A 19003-nucleotide genomic window follows, 5' to 3' on the forward strand; every position below is an offset into this window, starting at 1 on the left:
AGAGCTCAAAATTTAATTATGTGTAACAGGTTGTTTGCGTGTGTATGTATTTGTGTGTGTGTGTGTGTGTGTGTGTGTGTGTGTGTGTGAGAGAGAGAGAGAGAGAGAGAGAGAGAGAGAGAGAGAGAGAGAGACTTAATGATTTTAGTTTGAGTGTAAAAGGGAAATATCCCCACTCCAAATCAGAAACAGTACAAATGATTAAACATAAGGCTAGAATTTATCCTTGCAAAGGTAAAGATATGCTAGATGTAATTCTTAAGATTATGATCTAGAATTAGTTTCTTATTGTATGTGACATGTTTTTCTAGAAGCATGGATTCTGTTATATTCTGAAAAATCTACAATATGAGTTATTATTAGACATTGACCCAGTGAATTTAATCCACACTGTGACATCATGCTGAGTGCTGACTTTTCCTTTCTACTTTTAAAATAATTACTGTGCTGATGTTGCATGAAAGATAAAACAATATATTTTGTTGAGAATTTTAGCCAGAAATAGTTTGTTATTTTGCTTAAATTTAATGCAGTTTCCTTTGTTTGCTAAAAGAGTTCTGACAAAGATTGTACCCTCCAATGTGTCAATAACACTACATATAGCATAGGTTAAATGCTGAGAGAAAACTTGTCATATGGAGTTGTCATCAAGCTTTGCCTATCATGTTCTATTTTCACAATAGCATAGAAATATATTAAACATAATTTTACCCAGAATAAATAAAACATTTGACATATCCTAATGTTTCAGTTTAATATGTAACAGGATTGTCTATTAAGGAAAAGCAAGGTCTTCTGGGAAGAAGAAAAGTCTTCAGGGAACTACAATTTTAAACTTGGAAAATGTACTAGAAGATGTTGATGTTAATTAAGCTCAGTGGCAGAGCATTTATCCAATATTTGTAAGGCTCTAGATTTGATGCCTAGTAAGAACAAACAAGAAAAGCAGCAAAATGTATTAGTGCTGTGGGATGGTCTTTCTGTATGCTGTGAATATGTGTTGCTACCATTGGTTAATAAAGAAGCTGCTTTGGCCTATGCTAAGGCAGGTTATAGCCAGGTGGGAAATCCAAGAGAGATATAGGGAGAAGAAAGGTAGAGTCAGAACAGATACTGAGGGCTTCCAGGGTAACAAAATGTAATGGAACACAGGTGAAGCCACAAGACACGTAGTAATACATAGATTAATAGAAACGGGTTAGTTTAAAATGCAATAGTGAGCTAATAATAAGCCTGAGCCATAGACCAAACAGTTTGGAATTAATATAAGCCTCTGTGTTTCTTTGGGACTGAGCGGCTGCAAGACACAGGAAAATTTCTGGCTACATATCAGAATTAATAAAAAACTAAATGTTCTTAAGTGGGTGATGGGAACTGTGACTTAAAGTGGATGATCTTAAACTAGTAAAGTCCTTCACACATAACTTGTCGAATGATTTGAATGTGAGATATTGTTGCTTTTTCCTTTCACTGAACAAATTGTTTCATTAAATTGTTTCATTCTCTTGGACTCGATGAGGTTTTAATGTAAATGTTGGAATTATTTCTGTTTCTTAAAGAACTATAATTGAAAAAGTGGTATGTCAAATTTGCATTACCAGGTTATGGACAAGTGTTTACTCGACGATGTGGTACCTTGGTGGTCTTTTTTTGCAGCTTATTTCTTGGTCCTATGGCTCTCCTTGACCTGGCTTCTGTCATTCCTGTGGCACCCCCTACACTGAATAGTGCTCCTTCTTCTCCTTTCTTAAGAATGCCCATTGAACCCTTAGGATGCTGGCAGCTATATGCTTAGCAGTGGTGGACTCACTTATAAGCAAGGTGGGGGACAGACACAATGCGAGCTAAAAGTTGCTACCGAGTTCCAAGTAACCAGTAACTTAAGAAAACTGAAGAGCACTTATGTTTTAAACTTCTGAAAGTATCTTCTCACAGAAATGCCTATACTCATACTCTTTGGGGAATCATCAAATTCTTGTGACTTGTGTAAGCAGGGTTAACTTAACTATGCTCAAGGATTAAACTAGGATCAAAGATACAAAGTAAGTGACAGTCCCTTTCTAAGGAACCACCTGTTTAAAATCACCATCACTAGTGACAAAGGAACAAATAAAAATTTGAGATTATAGATTTTTCCCCTTATTTGTTACATGATTCTTTATGTAGGCTTTGCACTCCTGCTTCTTTTAGAAATTGAGAAAATTATTAATGCTGAGAAGAGATTGTTACTGTTATAAAGTCTTTAAATATTCATTGTGAAGGATGCTCACTCAGAGAGAAGGATGCAGGAGAGTCTGTGAGCCTTCTATCACATAGAGTAATACAGACTTTCTGTAACAGTTATTAAGTCAACAGTCTGATTAGAAAGATTTGAGGTGATAAGTGATACTTATCTAGCATTTTATGTAACTCTTTTATTTTTTTATTAGGCATTTTGGAAGGTTCTTTCCACATTTAGGGTGAGCCTTTTCTTCTCAGTAATCTCAGTAAGACCTCCCTGCAAACACCCTCATAAATAGAGACATGTGTTTCCATGGTGATCTGAATCCCATCAAGAAGACAATGAAAATTAACCACTATTTTCTGCACAAGAGAAAGACGAAACGGAAAAACTGCCCTTTTATTTGAATAGGAGAAGTTGAAAGATAATGAACACAGCCAATTTTGTGTGGAAATCTTTTAAAGGACACAAGAAAATATAGAGTAAATATCAAAGATACCCATTATCCTGCCTAATTCTGACAGTTGCTATTCAGACAAAAATCAATTTGCTCATACCTTAGATGCTGGGAGAAATATCACTTGGGAAATCTGTGCTTTTCTAACAACAGTTCTGTGACAAACTGTGTAGTTCATTTTTATGTTGCTACGAAAAAGTATACTGAAGAACCAAAAGCACAGATTTACTTGGCTTGTAGATTTTGGAGCAAAAATCCCAGATTGGGTGACCACATTTCTACTCAGCTTCTAGTGCAGTCCTTAGAACTCCACTAGAGTACATCACTATAATGATGAAAAAACAAACAAATAAACAAAAAAACAAAACGAAGAAGACTTCACATAGAAGCCAGCCCATGAGCAGGCTGGGAACCAGCCTTGCTCTTCTTACCCATTCTTTCAGTATCTAACTGGGATCCTGTGTGAACAACAATAATCCTGAGGATAACAGCCTGCCCAGGGGCATATCATAGGCTCCACTTTTCAAGTTCCACCATCTCTGAAGATGACCATATTGAGGATCAAGCTACCAGCCCATGAGTTTAAAAAATAAATTTTATTCTTTGACAGCTTCACATATTTATATAATGGTTATTCAGACTTTTCACTCTCCATCATCCTCCCCACTTCCCTTCCCTCTCACCATGGAGTCCTGCCTTGCAATAACTCTCATTCCTGATTTCATGGGTTCTCTTTATGTATGGTCCACTGAGCTTAACACAGTTGCTTACCTGAGCATAGGTGAAGGGTTATTTAATGGGAAAGAGAAGCTTAGTGGCTACACCACAGAGAAAATCGTTACCCCCTCCCAATAACCATTAATTGGTAATAATCCCTCTGTGATAGGCAGGGCCTTGTGGGTACATGCCACAATCACAATGCTGTGTGGATTGGCCCATGCTTAGGCAAGTCCATGCAGATGATCACAGCTGCAGAGAGACTTTGAGTGCCAGGGCTGGCTGCATAGGGACATTCTTCGAATCCTATATTCTTGTCTCAATTGACAGCATACCCAGATACTAACAGAAGTCCAAATGGGTTTTTTAAAAATGAGGCAAAAATAATTGTTTTTCTCCTGTACACAACCCTCTGCTTCTCTTCCTAAAAGGTCAATGCTATTATTTTTATTTCTTATCTCTACTTCTGAATTACACTAAAGCTCATGGTATTTATGAGATAGCAGCATGATAAAGAACATGAACAAATACAAGTCAGGAAATTTCTTTGATTTCAAATGGTCAGTTAGACATTAAACATTGACAGTGGCTTAAAAATATTCATTGAAAGTTATTAAGCCACATGTTCACCACCAAAGAATAGAGAAAATGCATTCAAGGAAGCATGAATCTTGTAGAGGAATAATCAAGGCTCTCTTAACAAGTTCTGTTTTCAGAAAACATTAGGAACATGGTGAATGAGAATGTATTTTTGCATAATGAAAATTACCTGAGTTTTAAGATAACCCTTGAGATCGCAGAAGCACTGGCAAATGATCAATTGCTCCTGGCAGTGTGGAAATCAGTGAGTGCCCTGTGTAGTAATGTGTTTAGAAAGCAATTGGAAAACAATACCGAAATTCCACATCTGCGTCTTTTCATGAAATTCCATCATTAGGACATAGCAAAGATTGTAGAAAGGTAAAAACATACATAAATAGTCCCCAAAACATTCATGACACAACTGATCATTGGAAAGGAATGAGTTGGAAAATAAATTTGACCTGGAGATCTACTACTTATAGGACTCCATGCTAGAGTTATAAAACAGCATGGAGTAATTCTCAATATGGTTAAGAAATGGCATATACATAAGAAGTATGTGTGTGAAGTATGTCAAGAAATGACAAGTACCTCTACATACACATACATCTTCATACAGTATTCATATAGAAGATGAGGCAATATTAAGCAGGTATTGTGAGTCAGATCCTCTTTAGAATGCCTCTACTGTCAAGCTCCTTTGCAAAGAACTATATCTCCTCTGGGTCAACAAGATACCACTGGCAGTTACATATATGGAAGTAGATGCAAGATACCCATGGCTGGATAGAGCTGGATGTTCTGCTGGCACATATTAAGGGCTCACATTTTAGTTATCTTTTGGGCTATGCTTCTATTAGTTCTTGCAAACAGCTAGTAATTTATTTTTGGTGATGTTATGATTATGTGATTAATCTTAGGACATTAGAATTCACTCATGTTATACTTGTATAATCTCTCTTTTGGTAAAATTTCATTCTCTGTTTTAAGTCTACTTGTTAGTATTTACACATGTTCCTATATTTCAATGTAGTGAATCTTTTAAACACATTCTGTAATGGTTGAATCCATTGAAATGACTTTTTCATCCACACCAAGTTTATAAGCATTTGAAAAAGAGAGAGGAATTATGATGACTGCTCATCAAAAATACAATTCTTGATAAAAGTTGAGCTGGAGAACAAATTAAATCCATAGTTGTTATATGTTAGTTCTCTAAACTGAAGCCACACACATTTTTCCACTTGGTCATTGGAGCATTTAGGCCAATTTAAACTTTTACCACTAAGACAGACATTTCAGTGCAAACGAGAGAGCCCAGGATCAAGGACCATCTATGGACCTGTGTAGAATTAGACATTGTGGATTGAGCCACATCCAGTTTATTTCAGAACCACAATGAATATCTATGTTATTAGTCTACATGCTGTTGTAGTTTTTTTTTTTAATCCCCTTCTGTTGATGACTCTATGACGGATTTCTAAATGCTTGAAGTTAGTGCTTTATAAGTAGTAATTTAAAGATTTCTTTTTTCCCCTATTTTATTTATTATATTTGTGTTTTAATTTTACTCATCAGCCATGGGTTCCCCTGTCCTCCCCCCTCCTTCCTCCATCCCCACCTTCCCCATCCCCTCACCTCCATTCCCATCTCCTCCAGGGCCAAGACTCCCCTGGGGATTCAATTCATTCTGGTGGATTCAGTATAGGCAGGTCCAGTTCCCTCCTTCCAGGCTGAGTAAAGTGTCCCTGTGTAAGCCCAAGGCTCCAAACAGCCAGCTCATGCACTAAAGACAGGTCCAGGTCCCACTGCCTGGGTGCCTCCCAAACAGTTCAAGCTATTCAATTGTCTCACTTATCCAGAGGGCCTGATCCATTTGGGGGCTCCACAGCTTTTGGTTCATAATTCATGTGTTTCCATTTGTTTGGCTATTTGTCCCTGTGCTTTTCCAATCTTGGTCTCAACAATTCACACTCTTACAGTCCCTCCTCTTTCTCAACAATTGGGCTCCTGGAGCTCCACCTGGGGCCTGGCTGAGGATCTCTGCATCCACTTCCATCAGTTTTTGGATGAGAGTTCCAGCACGACCATTAGGGTGTTTGGACATCTGATCACCAGACTGATCAGGCTTTCCCTCGACCATTGCCAGTAGTCTACAGTGGATGTATCATTGTGGATCTCTGGGGACCTCTCTAGCACTTTGCTTCTTCCTGTTCTCATGTAGTCTTCATTTATCATGGTCTGTTATTCCTTGTTCTCCCTTTCTGTTCTTGATCCAGCTGGGATCTCCTGCTCCCCTAAGCTTTCTTTCCCTCGAACCTTGCCCTTCATTACTCCCACTGTCGTCCAGGTTGTTCATGTAGATCTCATCCATTTCTCTGTCATTGGGCGATCCCTGTGTCTTTCCTAGGGTCCCGTTTTCTAGGTAGCCTCCTTGGAGTTGTGTAGCAGTCTAGTCATCTTTGTTTTACATCTATTTGTACAAAAGTCTCATGGAATTTTTCTGGTGGAGACTAATGAGTCAATACACTGTTCTAAAATGCATTTGCCTTTTTAAATAGAAATTCCTGTGTCATAAATCATGGGCATTCAGCACACCAGTTTCATGTAAGAAATAACATTTGTTTTCCAAACTATTTAATTCACCCAGGGACTCTTAGTAATTATCCTAATTGAAATGTTACTTTATATTATATCCGTAAGCTTACTCTGAGTAGCCATCCCAGGTAACCATTTTAAAACAGGGCTATTAGCATTAGAATTTTAAATGGTTTGTTATTCTTTTGATTCATTAATGGTGTTTCCCATTCAGGTTTTGAGGCATTCAATAATAGTTTCCTATTTCTGTTTACCTATAATCACAACAAAGAGCAAAGTATACCTCCATATTAGTGTAATTTGGTATTAATTTGCTTTTTGTAATCATCTCTTAGAAATTATTTCTTTGAGGAACATTATGATGCCATTATAAAAAGTGAATCTCTCAAGTTTTAAAACAAATGAAGTTTACAATTATGAGATGTGTTTCCAAATGGCAAATGCAATTTGTTATGACAGAAGGGATGTTTTTTCGTGTAGAACCATGTATAGTTTCTACTGTTTATGGCAAATTAAATGGAAAACTCATCTTTTTGTACCTATTTGTACTTTATTTAGCTCTCTTCCATCTGCTTTACAAATGCTCTTGTAAAATGATATCCCCTGTGAACCCTCAATGGAATTTGAATCTTTCTGTGTCCCTGAAGAGTTAATCTCTTCCAGGAAACTACCTTAGCACTTGGAAGGGTCTCAGTGTAGTAGAGTTTTCTCTCACAATTTCCATGATCAAATATAGACACCATGAATACCTTACTTTACGCTTTCATGGAGGTACTAGAATTCTACACAAATTATGAATCACACTGAAATTTTAATGGGGGCAATGAAACAGGGTATTTCACAAATAATAATACTCTCCTGTCTGCAGACTAATCAATGCCAAATAATCTTTATCTGCTGAAGGACGACTCCTCTCTAGAAAGTTACTTGAAATAAAAGCTTATATATGATTTAGACTTTTAGTGAGAAGAGAGAAATTCAAGCCTATTAATTTCATGTTCATAATTCCATGGCATCAATTAACTTTTAAAATTCTTACTGGGAAATTCTTGCATTGGGAAGACTGGTAAGCCAAGCCAGCATATGGAGATCAGTTCTCATGGGGACCACTTAAAGCCATGGCATTTAAAGAAATCTTTTCATTTTCATAATCCTCAATTTTCTAGTTCAGAAAATGGGTGAAATTTCCTAGAGTATTGTGAATATAATATTAACATAATACTTTATAAAAAACTCTTTGTTAAAGATAGAATATGTGGTAGAGTGCCTGCCTACCAAATGAGTTTGATGCCTTGAATTTGATTTCCAGCATGTCAACACAAATCAAAGCAAATTAAATATAAACAAAACAAAAAGTGTTACACAAACAAAACCCCTTTGCTAATGACAGAACATCATTCAGAATAAGCTTATTATTACATTCATATACTCGTTATTTTATTATTATAAGTGTCATCTGTATATAATACAAACATTGGTTTTGCTTCCCCGGTTACATTTTATTCAAAGCAATAAAATAGTAAATAAATTCACCATCAGTATTTGGATCTTAAGTGATACCACAGTGAACTGCTTTCTGCATGGTCTGTTCTGTCTCCAGAAAAAGAAGCATTCTAACCTGCAGCATTCAGCAACTGAGTTGAAAATTGCTTTTGCACCTTCAAATATGCAGTCAGAGCATAGAAACCAGCTCCAAACATAATTGTTTTCAAAAAATGCATTAATATTCTATTATGTTAAACTTCTCTGAAAAACTAAAATCCACATGAGCTTATATATGTTTATTTTTTAAATATTTTATTCTGTTTTCCTTCTAGATGAAATTATTATTCCTCAAATTTAGAATACTAAGTGTTGAAGTAATGTGTTAGATTTTGCCTCCTAACAGATCTTACTCAAATATTATTTTAATGTGTTACATATGTCTGTGCAATATCTGGACCATAAATTATAAAGGTACTTTCTCATATTTCAAGTAATATTAGGTTTACTTTCTAAGAGTAAATAAAATGGTTTTAGAAATACTGGCCAAGTAGAATTTTCTTTATAATAATAAAAATCAGTAAATGCCATTCAGTACTTACTTATATGGAACTATGTGGAAAAACTAACCTGTAATCAGTTCTTCCTGTTGAGTTAATGTGCAACATGAAATTATATAATCAATGAATTTAAAGAAAATTTAATGATAGGTGTTAAGAATGTTCGTTTCTATACTTTTGAAACATCACTGAGACTATTCCATCCCTTTGGTTAAGGTTTTCAAATTCATTGCAATACTGAATAATCAAATTGCATTAATATATTAAGTTTATAATTGTTTCCCATACTTTTTACTTACAGCTCTAAAATATGGAAGTACAAATTGATACTAGTATGATAACACATTAACCCAAATTTCTTCAGACTATCAGGTTTCTGAAAGAGTGCTATCAAGTTACTATAAAGTTTGATCATAGGGTTTTAAAATAATTCAGATTATCAATTTATAGGATTTTTTCTACCAAATTGTGTTAAGGTGATAAAAGCTCTTCCCTCTCATCTTAATAATCTATCAACAAAAGAGAAAAAACACCTAAAATCCATCTGCATGCTCAGACGCTTAAGTCTTTCATTTTCCAAGTGCCATTTCTCCAGAGGAATATTGAACATATCAAGGTCCATGCTCTAGCTCCATTGATCACATTTTTTCTCACCTTTAAACACAGTTCAAATCCTAATGGTGGGACCGTGTGACATATTCATTTGTTTGTGGGTGCATTGGGTAATGCTGCAATCTTATCAGGGTAAAGGAAAAGCTGGAACTGTGGGGGACTGTCCCAGTGTGAGCCCTCGGAATATGAGTGAGGCTGTCAGGATGGCGTCATGTAGCGGGTAATCCAAGGTAAGTTTTGGAGGTCACTAGAGTAAAGTGATTAGAGTAGAAAAAGATCAGAGAATACTATAAGTTTTTCATGTCTCCAGAATAGGATCTTGAGTGTATAGTGGGATTGCTGAGTTACTGGGAAAATCCATAAATAATTTTGTAAAGTCTCACCAGTAAAACATGAATATGTAAACATTTCTTCTCTATGGATTTCCCAAAATGTATAATTTCTCACCAATTTTTAAAAACTTATTTGTTAAGAATTTTAATGTAAGTATTGTATTTTTACATCCCTCCCCTTCCCATTTTGACCTTGTCATAACTATTTCCCATATCAACTATCTCTTTGTTAAACTTATTATTGTTACATATCTACATATGCATATGTAGATATAAATATAGCCTGCTGGGTCTGTTTAGTGTTGCTCATACAGGTACTTTAGAGTTGACCAATAGAACTGAACAACCATCAGGATCTCATCCCTGAAGAAGATGACAGATTCTCTCCCTGTCAACAGCCATTACTTCCCTCAGTTCTTCAGTAGGGTCTCATGAGATTTCTGCCACCCAAGTTGGCATATCAGCTAATGTTTTCATTGTTTAGGTGACCATAGTGTAATTCTATGGGTGCAGTTTTCCTGTCACATATGGAAAATATTGTCTTGGATCAAAGGTCCCTATGTTCTGGCTCTTGTAGTATCTTTGGCCCCAGGCCATGAAATTTTGGTATAGGAGATGTATTATAGACACAGTAATTGGGGATAGTATCCCCACAGTCATTATTTTCTCTGTATTTTAAGCAGTTATGAATTTTGGTGATGTAATCTGTTTGCTGAAAAATGAAGCTTCTTTGATAAGGAATGAAAACTATACATATCTCTGAGTATAAAAATATGTATGTAGAATGCAATTGGTTCAGGAAAATGGCAGTAGTAGGTTCTCCTGCAGGGTCTATGACACTTGGGGACATCTTGCCAGGCTAGTCATTGTTGTGATTTTACAGATGGGTAGGACTATTGACTGATTTTCTTCATGGAAAACTTTCATAGCACCTTCTGATACTATTAAGAGTTAGTCCTAAGGGAAGAAGTGTCTAGGTCAGTTTCAATTCCTCCAAGTCCTGTGTCCAACTATGTGGTATCTTCAATAATAGGCTCTTAATGTTCTAGAAGCAACCAAGGACAAGAACAATAGCCTATTGTTGCCTGGTATCTCAGCTGATCATCAGCTCCAAGGGAAACTCCCATGTTGAGCACTGGGTATTTTTTTTTTTTTTTTTTTTTTTTTAGATAAGCTGTGACTCTTGGGGAAAGCTTTATTAGTACAACTAGCATAACTTAAATATATATTACATATATGTATATGTAGTATATTTACATATACAGCATATTGCCAGAAGTCATCCCCAATGGTAAAAAGGTCCGAGCAGAGGATATAAGGAGTTGGCAGGGGAAGGAGGTGAGCCAGGAATGATGGTGGGGAGAATCTTGCAGCCTGACTGACTAGCAGCTAGAGTACTTCTTGATTTATTCAGAATTCAATAAGCAGGGATACATTCATGATGTTCCAAAACACATCCTATTTTTGTTTTGGGACATGTACTTTACTTCCTTTTGTTCATCTTTTAGTCATTATTAATAAACTATGACAGAACAGAGTTATCATTTCCAAGCATTTTCCTCAAGTTTTACATCATTATTAAACAGAGTCATAATTTTTACTCATTAACCCTATAACCCAACTTTTAAGAATCTAGAGGCATATGACAACATGTTCTCAGGCTGGTAGCTCTGGTTGCTTCGAGGACACTAGACCAACACAATTTTTCTCAAGTTATCCTGAGCATATTGCTATGTCCCAAGTGGTAGATTATTAACTCTTAATGGTCAGAGTGACCAGGAAAAATCTTCAGACCAAAACTGCTGCAGTTATTTTTCAACTTCTAGCATAATATAATGTTTGTATCTTTATAGAATTTGTCTTTATGTCTAATCCTGGCATTCTGTTGTTTCATGATCATATAATACCACAGTGACTCTGCATGTGCTAACTTTCTAAGAAAGAGAGGTCCTGACATCTCATTCTTTTATCATTTTTCTACATCATTCTTTGTCCATCAGTATAAGTCTCTGTGTAGGGAAGAGGTAATTTCAGCTTATCTAACTTCGTGGCTATATATGCCACATAATTGTCTGAGTGTATAGTGGGAAGGGGCTTGTAATCTGATCTATGGCCAACTCCTCTAGCCCACCAAATCTTGTTGATCTCTTTGAGTTTACTTTGTTTTGAGTATCTTGTTCCTATGTAAGTACAGGGACAGGTATTTCAAGAATGTCTCATAGCCTCATAAAGTGACCTCTGGCTTCTTTATGTGTGTTACAGCCTCCAAGGCATAAGGAAGAACTTCAAGTAAATAATGATATCTCCCATAAAAGCAGAAGGGTAGTATATTCAGGAATTTCCTGGGCAAGCTTAGAAGCAGCATTCCTGGGAGAAGGTATAAATAATTCATAAGAAATTTTCCATCAATGCAATATCCCCAAATTTACAAATATTAAAAGTCTCCCAAGTATGAAACAGGTGGAGATGAAAACCATAGGTGGCATGGTAGCCATCATGTGGCTCAGCTTTGCTGGATCTTTGTGAAGCAGCTGTGCTTGGCTTATGACCTCTGCCATTCCATTCAGATATGGCTGTGCTAGAATATATACACACATATATAGTTGAAGTTTATATGTATATACATATACACATATGTAATGTATGTATGTATACACATACAACACATTAAATTAGGAAGTAAAATTACAATGGATAGTTTGGAAAGTATACCATTTTAACAGCCTTCTATGGCTTACATACTTATGATATTAATATCATTAAATATTGTAAAATCATTGCAGTCTCATTTGCAGTTTCTATGGAGGCATCCATTTAACTTTCCCTTTGAATATAATGCTTTTATGTTTATTTTACAAATGGTTGTTGTGGATATTGCTCTATATAAATGAAATGCTATTTGGCTGGCGGAAGCTGAATGCAGAAGCCAAGATGGCGGGGAGCCGGCACTCAGGGAGGAGTGGCAATGCCTCACTCACAGCAGTTTTCGCTGGCCTAGGGGCTAAGCTAGGGAACTGAGACCAGACTAGCTGCTCCCTTTTTCAGGAATGGAACTGTGTAGGTGTTCCCTGGTTAAATGGAACTTTGCAGGCGGGTTTAGGTACCCGCCAGCCAGGGAGGAGGCTGAGGGTGGGAGCTGCCTAAGCCTTTGGAATTTGCCCCACATTGGGTGCCAGATATTGGTGAAATTAATAAGGCCACTTGCGTAGTTAAAAGGGAGGTTTATTTTGTGGGGTAGCTTACAAATGAAGGGATAGGTTGTAGGGTCTGAGAAAGGTATAGCGCGGTCCAGCGGTGTTCTCTGGAGAACTCTGCTCGGTCCACCTCAAGTGTCCAGGGTCCTGCAACCAAGACAGGCCTCTCCTCTTGATCCTGGGTCTTCAGCCTCCTCTCTCAGCCCTGCCTTATAGGCGTGACCATTACCGAAGCCTCAATGGGTTGGAACTTCCAGGCCAACGCTGGAATGGCTACCCACTACAAATGGTCAGTATAATCTAATATTTAAGAAGTCAAAATTCTGTATGTTTTCAAATTTTGATTAATATGAATGCAACAGCAATTAATGCAAACAAGAGGCCATGAATTGCAAGGAGAGGCAGAGGGTGGTAAAAATTAAACTTAGAAACTCTTAATTTTTAATACCTTCTATTGAATATATTGTGTTTCTATTCCCACTTGGGAAAGTTTTCAAATATTCTATGCTCTCAATTTTTCTCTTGGAATTATAATTTAACAACCTAAAACAATTATGTCTTAATTTATCTCCCAGAAATTAGTTCAGATTATACCCATGTGCACACAGATGACAGTAGTTAAACTCAGTAGGTCTCAAAACAAGACGAAAGGACATGAATGTGGGAAAGAGCCTGTGGGAGGAGGGAAGTGAATGTGGTGGGAGACAGAGAAGAGCTGTGAGATCCTACAGGAATTAGAATTCAGCATATGCATGTATTGTCAAAAACCAAATTTCATTAGTCATTAAAATATTGAAAATTTAACAATCAAATTTGCATTGCTTATAAATAGCTATGTCAAACTAACCTAATCAATTATATGTAAAATAGCTTGTACATTTCACATTTTTTTCGTTCAAATGATTTGGTTATCATTTCAGTAACAGATCCACTCATTTTTGTATATAATTTCTAAATTCTGTTTAATATTACCTGTTTGTACTTTGAATAATCACTTTATCAAGTCTGACTTGGTCTCTGCCAAATGTATAAAATTTCTATTATCATTATCATAAACATTCCCGATCATCTTCTGAACACATTTGCCTTCCCAAACACAAATGATGTATGTGGTATGTTCAACCACTTGCCAATTCTTCCTTTAATTGGTTCTTTTATCTTATTTACTTATTTGTTCATTTAGGTTTTTTGAGACAGGGTTTCTCTCTTAACCATCCTGGTTGCCATGGAACTTGCTCTGTAGACCAGGCTGGCCTCGAACTCACAGAGATCCTCTTGCCTCTGCCTCCAGGGTACTGGGATTGAAGGTTTGGGCCACCACTGCCTAGCTTACTTGGTTTTTAAACATATATAATTATTTACTCTTTCAAAGTTAATTTTCTTTCCTTCTTTTTCTGTTTTTGTTTATTTATTGACTGATTTTTGAGACAGTATGTAACTCTGTATCCCAGGCAAGCCTGGAACTTACAATGATCCTCCTCCCTTCAGCATCCCAAGTGTGTTGATCACAGGTATATGCCACCACACCTGGCAGCAAGTTAGGTTCTAGTTTAAAATAGCTAACATTGTGATCATTGTACAGTTCATCTTATTCACGTTTATCACTGCTTGTAATTACTTCTTTTCTTTTCTCAGTTATTGGTTGAGTTTTTTAATCACTCTAGAAAAACAGATGGAATATAAAATCCTTTGTATTAAGTAAACAGAACAGGAATTGTTCATTAAACATTTAATTTTGGTATAGATCAATTCTTCACACTAAAACTGACTAACCCCTGTGATAGAAGAAATGAATATTTATGAATTTAATTTAGTAGTATATTAATATTTACCTTTTGATTATTAGTAGTGATAATTATGTCATGAGTATATTATACTGAAAGTATTCTTCACTCAAATAACAACTCACTAATATACTTATAATATTCTAAGTGAGTGGATAATGGGAACTTCAATAATGTCCAAGAGAAATTTTTATAGTTATGAACTTATACATACATGTGTACATACATAGGTATGACGGTCAGTTGATTTATGAACAGGTAGAACAACTACTAGTGTAGAAGCAGCAGTGATCATATACATGATTATATGTATATTTACAATTTAAATTTTAAATTGTGGTTTTCCATTTTAAAAGTCATGTTTTTTTTAAATGTCTTTTTCTGTTTATGTTAGCTTATACTTTCATATTTATTAATTTTAATTTTCTCTTTCAGGAAATGTAGCCAGAAAGAGTTCTGAGAGCTTCTTCTTTGCTGTCCTACTGTGATTAAACAGAACACTGCCATATTTTGTAAGTTTGTCTGTTTTGTCTTAAATAAATATTTCTACTACTTTTCTTATTTGGAAATAAGAGTTGGATTTTGTTTAATTAGGCTCTTAATTGGTTTTATTTTTTCCAAGCTTTGCTTTACCTTAACTTTATCTTATTTAAGAAATGGCAAAAGAGCATTCATCTTTTGATTATCTCTGTTTCTTTGTATCTATTAGCCAATATTTTAATGACTCATGATAAGACCATTATCAGCTGGTGTGCTAGTTCAAACAGATAGTGCTGTGAAGAATGCTGATTTGTCCTGGACAAACATGTTCATAATTATCATATACTTACAGTGAACAAATAGATCTTTATTTGCAGAAACTGATCTTTGAGGTTGTATTAAGTTAGTTAAATACTATTTTTAGCACACTGATTTTATCTTAATGTTTAGATTTTATATTCATGAATTTCAATATTCATTCTCACATTGTGATACACACTGCACAGGTTTGATGTCATAGACTTGATCACTTATTTACATTACTTGACATACAGCAAATAAGCAAGGCTATTGTGTGGAGAGTCATGAATGACACAAGCTGATTGCTTCTGGAACATTCAGTTTGTAACTCTTCTGATGTTGTGATTATCTCATAGTTGAGATTTGGCTGTTTCACAGTTTCTGGAACATAGTAAGGGTAAATCAATTTCTTCTATTTTATAAGCTTCTTTCTGACTTTGTGATAAAGAGTTCCTTTGTCCCTAATTAGTTTTTTTATGATAGACCCAGTAGATGGAGACAATATAATACATGTTATTCATTTTGACATTTGCAATATCTTTTGGCTTTTCACTCATGCATAGTATGTCCTCTAGGCAAGACAAAAATTATTCTCTGTTGTCTACCATAAATCAATGGAGGGTCAACTAGATGGAAAAAATGCCTATTATGTTCTGAATTCCATGGGGTAGTAGTTTTTCCAAACGTCATTCTCTAGGAAGGTTTTGTTTGCAACCACTAATGATGAGGGTGTCTCCTTGGAGAGTAGACTGACAAGTCAAGATATACTATAGAAATCTAGTAATTTAGGGAGGATAAATTACTTCAAAAACATACTAAGGACATATAAAACAGGAGGAAAATTTTATAGTTCATTATGTTTAAAATTTTTTCATCTTAGATTTAAATTAGAACCTATCAGTTCTGCTGTTTGTGAACCCTAAAATTCCAATGATTATTTTCCTTTAAAGGAACCACAAAATATCTCATAAAACTGTGCTTAATTGCAATTGCATATTTTCAGTGATTTACCTCTCTGTATATGTATGTACTTCTTAAATTCCAAATAACTTCAATTAGTTTATATTATTTTATTTTAATAGAAAATATTCACTTGATGTTTTTAATGTCAAGCCTTGTATGTAAACATCTTTGAAAAAGGTGTTGAATTTGACTTTTGCAAGATCATCAGTGGTAAATATATGCTTTTCTATTAGAATTTCACAAAAATCTATTTCATTTCTCATTAAATTCACCTGCTTCATAGCTCATTCACCCATGCTGAAACCTGTAGAGGCATTGAGGCTTTGCCTAATAAAACCCTTACAAGCAAGAAGAATGCATCCTTAGCTTTAACCACAGTATCCCTGATTGCTTTGAGGTCCTGTGGTCTGCGAAGCTACAGGGAAATCTGAAATCCATGAAAAAGAAAAAAAAATAAAAGTATGATGAAATCTCAGCAGTAGTGTTTCTGATTTTTTATTTTAATGAAAGAAATTGAATAATTCCACTTGTCAAGAAAACATGACATAGCTAAGCACAGTTTTTCATGTATATGATAGGATCATAGAAAAAAATACTAGCCAGGTGGTGGTAGCGCATGACTTTAATCCCAGCAGTTGGGAGGCAGAGCCAGGTGGATCTTTGTGAGTTTGAGGCCAGCCTGGTCTACCAAGTGAGATCCAGGAAAGGTGCAAAGCTACACAGAGAAACCCTGTCTTTAAAAAAAAAAAAAAGCTACCAATTACTTTGTAGTGATTTAAAATTTTAAAGTACAAAAATTGGTTCTAGACAGATTTATCAGTGGGTCAAAGCACACACTGCATTTGTAAAGGACCAGTGTTTGGTTCCCAGCACTCATGTTGAGTGGTTCAAATACACCTGTAACTCAACTCTAATGTCATCCATTGATTCTTGTCTCTCAAGCATTCACACTCACATGTACAAATCCACATAATTAAAAATAGTAGATTTCTAGGCTCTGGGAATTTTTAAGCACTCAAATAATTGGAGATAACAACTTCTAAATACTTTCTTTAAAAAAATATTATTCTTTCTCTGCTTCTCTGTCTCTCTGTGTGTACATATGAACAAGTGTGTTTATGTGTGTATGTGTTTACACCATGATCAGTTTGCTGGCCCTAAATCCTCTTTGACATTTAAAATAAAATGCATCTTATTCTGAAGGATCATTTGGGGGAAAATACAAATTCAATATGAGATCTTCCAAGCTTAAGAATATATGATTTCTGTTCTGTAAGATGTTATCTGCTCATCATGTTAATCAATCCTGGCTTTGATTTTTTTTTCAAGTCAAATCAAGATTACAATACAACTCTGTAACTGTCCACAAAATCCTAAGCCCGTTCTTTACAAGCCTCGTTCACATTCAAACCTGTGGATAAAAAATCAGTGCGTGAGTGAACTGTCACAGATATTCTCATGGTGAGTGTCATCTAATTAGGGGCATGAAATATAAACAAGCCTTAGATGGATACAGAGGATGGAGGAAATGAGTGCTATGACAAAACATCTTCTCAGTCATGGTCCCCATTAACTAACCATTCAGTACCTAATGGATAATTACTAAGGCTTTCTCTGAGAGTTTAAGGATGATCAAAGGAGATCTTTGGTGTCTAGAATGGAGTTATCTTTGGGTGCTACAACAGTCTGATCTGATTAAAATTAATCTAATCAAGTGTGATAATTATCATGTTTTTAAAAGTAATCATAGCTCTCTTCTGGTTGCTTTCCCCTCAGAAGGAGACAACACCTCCCAAGGTAATACAAATAAAAAAAGACTATTATTTTAGTATTTAGACAATGAGTGATTTTGGCTTAGAAATACATATCTTCTAGCTTATACTGCTAATTGTTTCATAGCCTTCTTTGCTAGAAATGAAGTAGATATAAATCAACATTTTCCCAGTTATTTTAATTTGATAAATTCCATGACAATTTATGCTAAGAACGCTGAAGAAAAAAATAAAGATGTAAAATTTCAGTGCTGCTTATAAATCTTACTCTGATCTCGTTTGTGTGAGAAAGCATTTTGTAGAAAAATGCTATAGAGAAGAGGAAAAACCAAGAAAACAACAAGCTATATTATAGCTCAGTGATTACCCACATCGTACATCTGTTCTTTGTATGTTACAAGTGTGCTAGAATAAAAGTAAAAACCCTATTCGAAGAATAAAGTGCCACAGGGCTAGTGCAATGAAATTCTAAAACAAACTAGAGGTAAGACTTGCCAAGATACCAAAGAATTGCAATAGATGAGTCAGGTAAGATAAACAGCATGTTGAAGGTAAAGGCAAAGTGACTTGCTTTGGAACAGATTTTTCTCACAGGAAGCACAGGACTGGACTTCACGAAGAGCTGGACGATACAATGGAGGATAGTACACCCTGCTATAAGAAAACTAGCATGTAATAAGTGTAGGGAAAAGGGGCTGGCTAAAGAAACCCCCCATGACCCTGGAGCCCAGAACTAGGGAAATATGGCTCAGATCAAGGAACAAAGAAATACAATTTGGCTCAGTCAGATCAGAGCCATCTCTGCCCCTGGCCGACTGACTTGTGAAACCAACCAATCACAGAGCAGGACAGTAGAACTCTGGGCCCCAAGTCAATCCCTGGCTGACTCCACCCCCAAGACATTCTATATAAACTGCCCTGCCTGGTCAGTTAAAAAGAACTGTTCTCT

The 19003-nt window shown here is 35.7% G+C and overlaps 1 protein-coding gene and 1 pseudogene across 6 annotated transcripts in view; one reads left to right on the plus strand and one right to left on the minus strand.

Moving 5' to 3' along the window:
• Marchf1 (membrane associated ring-CH-type finger 1) overlaps positions 1-19003 on the plus strand; it is a 764409-nt gene that overhangs the window by 218364 nt on the left and 527042 nt on the right. For all 6 annotated transcript variants that reach the window (XM_036166448.1, XM_036166451.1, XM_036166452.1 and 3 more), the window contains one exon: positions 14975-15051. The gene's annotated coding sequence lies outside the window, so the exon portion shown is untranslated. The remainder of the gene's footprint in view (positions 1-14974; positions 15052-19003) is intronic.
• Positions 1-19003, minus strand: part of LOC118597775 — a 165382-nt pseudogene that overhangs the window by 72903 nt on the left and 73476 nt on the right.

The sequence above is a fragment of the Onychomys torridus genome, chromosome 17 (genome assembly GCF_903995425.1).
Source record: "Onychomys torridus chromosome 17, mOncTor1.1, whole genome shotgun sequence".
NCBI lineage: Eukaryota > Metazoa > Chordata > Mammalia > Rodentia > Cricetidae > Onychomys > Onychomys torridus.